Below are 6,769 nucleotides of genomic sequence, written 5' to 3'. Positions count from 1 at the left end.
CTCAGGTACTGGTACTGTGAGACAATACACTTCCTTTTTTTATGTTTATTTATTATTGAGACAGAAACAGAGCATGCGTGGGGGAGGGCCAGAGAGAGAGAGAGAGGGAGACACTGAATCTGAAGCAGGCTCCAGGCTCTGAGCTAGCTGTCAGCACAGAGCCCAATGCGGGGCTCGAACCCACGAACCACAAGATCCTGACTTGAGCTGAAGTCGGCCACCTAACTGACTGAGCCACCCAGTCAGTTAGAGACAATACATTTCTGTTGTCTAAGCCCCTCACTGCCCAGTCTGTGGCAGTTTATTATGGTGGCCCCAGGCTGATTGTGAGAGTTTCCCTTCTGGGACCATGTGGAATGATGATCTGATTTTGTTCAGGCTTGCGATCAAGACGCAACATCTCTCCTCTGTATGAGAGGTTTGGTACAGTTATCAATAGTAGTCGTGGGATTACACTCTCAAGTTCTGAAGTCCTGTTTTATTCTATTTGCAGCGAAACATATTTCTCTTAGCACATTAGGGGTTTATGTGTCCCCTCCTCCTTGAGGATAAGTCCTAACATCCTCAGCGCACACCAAGCCCCAGGAGTATTACTGAGAAGTCAGAGGCCTTTGTGAGGCCAGTAGAGATGAGAGGGTACTTGTGACCGTGACCCCACGCACTCGCTCTCAAAGCCACAGGAAGATCTGAGGAGGGTATAGTGCTCAGGAGGCTCAAATGGGTGCTGACCCACAACAGTTAGGATCTCTCTGGCAACAGAATAATTGCTGTAGGTGCAAATTTTTCATTGATCTTGTGTGTAGTGAAGACCAGCGGCTTATTTAAAACTAGTGAAGTTTAGATAAAACACATCTTCTTGATCATGGCAATGAGAAAGAATGAAATCTGGCCATGTGTAGCAACATGGATGGACCTTGAGGGTGTTATGCTGAGCGAAATAAGTCAGGCAGAGAAGGACAGATACCATATGTTTGCACATACAGGAGGGTTAGGAGGAACTTAACTGAGGACCATGGGGGAGAAGAAGGGCGGAAATGGTGGGGGAAAGGGAGAGAGGCAAACCATGAGAGACTCTTGAATGCTGAGAACAAACTGAGGACTCATGGGTGTGGGGGGGAGGGGGGAGATGGGCATGGAGGAGGGCACTTGTGCGGATGAGCACTGGGTGTTATATGGAAACCAACTTGAGAATAAACTATTTGTAAAATAAATAAATTAATTAATTAAATAAAACTTGTGAAGTTTTCCCTTAACTCTGCAAGTTGTACAAAGGTCTAGAATTCCAAGACCCTTTATCTGCATACTGTATGGTACCCTGGTAACCTTGCACATATCCGCATAGGTTACATAGACAAGGCTTGTATCCCTCTGGATCTAAGTTTTGGCTTGATGCCTCTGATCCTTCTGGAACATGAGCGCATAAGAGGCTTGTGAGAAGCTGCTTGGAAGCCATCTTGCCACTCACCTCCCTGCCCCTCCTCCCCTAGGAGATATCAGCCTGGGAGACTCTCATACAACAGCTTTTTTTTTCCCCCATGGGAAATATATTTGACATATAACATCGTGTAAATTTAAGATGTACACAGTGTTAATTTGATTGATTTGTGTATTGTAATATGATTGCCATTGTAGCAATAATTAGCACCTCTGTCAAGTAGCACAATTAAGATTTCTTTTTAGTGGTTGGAATAGTTTAATTCTAGTTTCTTAGTCAATTTGATAATTATAATATTGTGAATATTCACTATTCTGTGCATTAGATCCCTACGACTTATTTCCTACTCATTGCAAGTCGGTACCTTTATTTATTTACTGAGAGAGAGAGCACATGTGCATGTGAGCAAGTTGGGAAGGGGCAGATGGGGAGAGAGAGAGAGAGAGAGAGAGAGAGAGAATTTCAAGCAGGCTCCATGCCCAGCACAGAGCCCGACTCAGAACTCGATCCCATAACCCTGCGATCATGACCTGAGCCAAAATCAATAGTTGGGCCCTTAACTGACTGAGTCACACAGGCGCCCTGCAGATTTGTACCTTTATTTATTTTTAACAAGCTTTAATTCTTCTCCTTTTTTTTTTTTTTACAAGCTAAGTGTGTACCTTTAAACTACACGTCTCCTATCCCTTCCCCCATCTCCCCCCCATCCTCTGGTACCCACCATTTTACTTTTTTTTTTTTCTAATTTTTTAAATTTTTTTAAATTTTTTTTTTTTTATTTATTTCTAGGAGAGAGAGAGAGACAGCGTGAGCAGAGGAGGGTCAGAGAGAGAGGGAGTCCCAGATTGAAACAGGCTCCAGGCTCTGAGCCGGCAGTCAGCACAGAGGCCGACGCGGGGCTCGAACCCACGAACCGCGAGATCATGACCTAAGCGAAAGTCGGACACTTAACCGACTAAGCCACCCAGGCGCCCCTACTTTTTGTTTTTAAGAGTTTGTTTTTTTTTAGAATCCACATATAAGCGAGACTGTACAGTATCTGTCTTTCCCCGTCTGATTTATCTCACTTAGCATAATGTCCTCCAGGCCCGTCCATGTTGTGGAAATAACCCAAGCGCCCATCAATGAATGAATGGATAAAGAAGATATGGTACACACACACACACACACACACACACACACACACACACACAGGAATATCATTCAACCATGAGAAAGGACCTGCCTTATCATATCCTGGGTGTGATAGGTAGGAGATTTTCTGCCTTGTCCCCTTCGGGCAGAGCTGCAGGCTATAAAAGCACTTGTGTTGCAGCCACTCGGGCTCTTTTGTTTCAGTGCTGCCGGCTCCCTGGCCACGGAGAGGGGAGCCAGCACCTTTGACTACCCACTTCCTTACACCGTCTTCGTGAGTAAGTAACTGAATCTAAAAAAGGCTTGTTAGCGGTACCTGGGGGGCGTGGTCAGTTGAGCTTCCGACTTTAGCTCAGGTCGCGATCTCGCGGTTCTTGAGTTCGAGCCCCGCGACCGGCTCACCGCTGTCAGCATGGAGCCCACTTTGGATCCTCTGTCCCCACCTCTCTCTGTGCCTCCCCGGCTCACATTCTCTCTCAAAAATGGATAAATATTAAAAAAATGAAAATGAAAAGGGCTTGTTATTTCTTGACCGACAGAATCGGTCAGCTCTGGTTTTGCTTTGTGCCTGACACATAGCTTCACCTGCTTACCAGCCAGAGACAAAGGCTGCGGCTTTGGGGGAAGAGAGAATGTGGAAAAGGTTTACCTGGGGCAGATCTGAGTATGTCTTCCAGCTCCCAAATCACAGCTCCTTCATTTTCTTTCCCAAAACTTAACCCTACTCACATTCCTTTAATATTTTCATATACGTGGTATTTGATTAAAATGAAGAGCAAATAAATGGGCAAAGCACATGAATAAACAATTCACCATCACAAAAGTGCAGAGAACCATTAAATATTTAAAATATTCCTATCTCACTAGTAATGAAAATATGGAAATTAAGCAAAACCAAATTAAGTATTACCTTTCTGGAAAGCAAATTGTTAATATATATATTAAAAAAAAGCTTTAGAAACGTCTATTCCAGGGCGCCTGAGTGGCTCAGTCAGTTGAGTGCCCGAGTTCGGCTCAGGTCACGATCTCATGGTTTGTGAGTTCCAGCCCCGCATTGCCCTCAGCACAGAAGCTGTTTCTTAACCTCTGTTCCCCTCCCTCATTTGTGCTTTCTCTTTCTCTCTCTCAAAAAGAAATAAAATATTTTTTAAAAAGGGAAAAAGGAGGATACAGTTGTATCCTTAAAAAATTGTCTTTTTCCAGGATGCCTGGATGGCTCAGTTGGTCAAGCGTTGGACTCTTGATTTCGGCTCAGGTCATGGTCTCGCAGTTGTGAGACTGAGCCTACGTTAAGAGTCTCTCTTTCTCCCTCCCTCTACCCCTCCCCTGCTCGCGCTCTCGCTTGCTCTCTCAATTAAAAAAAAAATGTCTTTTTCCTTTGATCCAGTAACTTCACTGATGGGAATCTGATGTGAAGAAATAGCCAGAAATGGGGATAAAGATATATGAACAAAAAGTTTTATTGTGGTTAAATTTTTTTTTTTAATTTGAGAGAGAGAGAGTGGGGGAGAGAGGTGGAGGGAGAGGAGAGAGAATCTTAAGCAGGCTCTGTGTTCAGTGTGGAGCCCAAGGTGGGACTCAATCCCATGACCCTGGGGATCATAGCCTGAGCCGAAATCAAGTGTCAGATGCTCAATTGATTGAGTCACCCTATCCAATAGGCATTCCTATTGGATATTTTTTTTAACAATAATTAAAAATGGATTCACAAAATACTCATTAACTTGTGATTATGGGAAATCAGGACATACCTATATAATGCAAGTATTTAGAATTAAGTTGGCAAAATTTTTGAAAGTGTATGTGGGAAAACATTCATATACGATGTGAAAAATGGAACACAACTTGCATAGTGATATGAAAAAAATTAATGAAAAAGTAAAATAGGCATTAAAAAATGTGCAAGGAACCATATTAAAATATTAACTGCCTATGGACGGTGGGGATGTAGTAATTATTATTTTATTATTTGTATGTTCCAAATAAGAATGGGTATATATTATAAGTATAACCTGCCTCACCAAATTATGTCAAAAATCACATCTTTTTTAAAGTTTATTTATTTATTTTGAAAGAGAGAGAGAGAGGGGGGCACCTGGGTGGCTCAGACAGTTAAGCATCTCACTTCAGCTCAGGTCATGGTCTCACGGTTCATGAGTTTGAGCACTATGTTGGGCTCTGTGCTGACAGCTCAGAGCCTGGAGCCTGCTTCCGATTCTGTGTCTCTCTCTTTCTCTCTGCTTCTCCCCTGCTCATGTTCTGTTTCTCTCTTTCTCAAAAATAAATAAACATTAAAAAAGAGAGAGAGAGAGATCGAGTCAGCGAGTGGGGGAGGAGTCAGAGAGAGAGGGAGAGAGAATCGGAAGCAGCTCCATGCTGAGCTCAGAATCCAATGTGGGGCTCGATTTCACAACAGTGAGATCATGATCTGAGCCGATATCAAAAGTTGGACGCTTAACCAACTGAGGCACCGAGGTGCCCCTGGGCTTGGGTTTCATCCTAATTTCTCCTTTCTTCCCAAGGAGTTCCTTCCTGGGATCATTGGTGGCCTTTCGCACAAGTTAGTCTTAATTGGAGTCACCCAGGGCCCGAGAAACAAGCTTCCATAACCATCTGCCTCAGGAATCCAAGACTGAATTTGAACCACACACCAAGGAATATTAAGAGGGTCCTAACTTTGACAAACCACAAAATGATCCCTCACATCCTTGCCTCACTGGAATGGGCAGCTTCTGTGACTTGCTCCAAGATCGACATATGTTTGGGAGTTGCTGATCTTGAGGCAAGAAGTGGGTCAGAGGAGGTTCCTGACATTCTTTTGCATAAAATAAGCATTCTTGCAAGGTGTTCTGGGCTGACTTATGTCCTCCTAAAACACGTGCTGAAGTCCTCACCTCTAGGACCTCAGAATGTGACTATGTTTGGAGATAAGGCCTTTAGAGAGGTAATTAAGTAAAACGAGGTCACATAAGCACTATAGTCCAATACGACCAGTGCCCACAATGGGGGGGGGGGTGCCTGGGTGGCTCCGTCGGTTAAGCATCTGGCTCTTGATTTCGCCTCAAGTCATGATCTCACGGTTTGTGAGTTCGAGCCCCGCATCGCCCTCTGTGCTAACAGGGAGGAGCCTACTTGGGATTCTCTCTCTGTCTCCCTTGCTCTCTGCCCCTCCCCTACTCACACACACACACACACACACACTCTCTCTCTCTCTCTCTCTCTCCCTCCCGCTCTTGAAATAAATAAATAAATAAATGTTAAAAAAAACAAAGGAGGGAGAAGAGATTAGGACACAGACATCCTCCTACACAGAGGAAAGACGATGTGAGGGCAAAGCGAGAAGGCAGCAATTTGCAAGTCTGGGAAGGAGGCCTCAGAAGAAACCCAACACCCCGATCTTGGACCACCAGCCCCCAGAACTGTGAGCAAATACATTTCTGTTGTGTAAGCCACCCAGTCTGTGGTATTCTTTTATGGTAGCCTGAGCCTACTAACGCCCAGGGGAAGAGAATGGATGATGAGAACAAGCAGAGGGCATGCGATCCCGAGGGGCAGTGTGGGGAGAAGTGGGGAGAAGGCACTGGAACTGGGCAGCCCATGGTTGTGTTGCCTCAGAAGCTTCCTTTTGTCCAGCTTCCTGCCTTCCTGTCCCGAATCTCAGAAGTGGAAGGAGGCAATCGGAGGCATGTGGCGACTGCCTCAACTTGAGTTACCCCAAAGGTGCTTTTCTCTCACAGTGGTTATGAGGTGTGTGTACGTGCATGTGTGTGTATGTGTGTGTGTGTGTGCGCGCGTGCGTGTGTGTGTCTATACTCTTCAACAGGACCATCTTACCCCCACCTCTGCCTTTGCAAGTTTAGAGAATCCTAGATTCCCGGTGTATATTGACCAATTAGTGATTTCTCTTTCGTACGATTGCAGCGTTCCCTGCCAGACCGAAAGCGGAGAATTTCATCCTGCTCAGATGTCGATGCCAAGGTCTGAAAGTGAGCTTGAACTTCTGAATCTCGGTAGATTGATTCTGAACGGCAACAAAAGGCAGAATAGGTTAGTATTCAGAGTGGCGGGACCCAGAAGACTTGGGTTCCTTACCGACTAATAGCCACACCCATCCCAGCCTCCCTGAGGGAAGAGAAGCCAAGTCAGCAGTGTAGCCCGGTCCAGAACCAGCCGTTCTGTGAATCGGTATTCCACGCATGC

The sequence above is a fragment of the Hyaena hyaena genome, unplaced genomic scaffold (assembly GCF_003009895.1).
Source record: "Hyaena hyaena isolate Hyena2069 unplaced genomic scaffold, ASM300989v1 scaffold_658, whole genome shotgun sequence".
Taxonomy (NCBI): domain Eukaryota; kingdom Metazoa; phylum Chordata; class Mammalia; order Carnivora; family Hyaenidae; genus Hyaena; species Hyaena hyaena.
Note: the sequence above shows the minus strand (reverse complement) of the source record.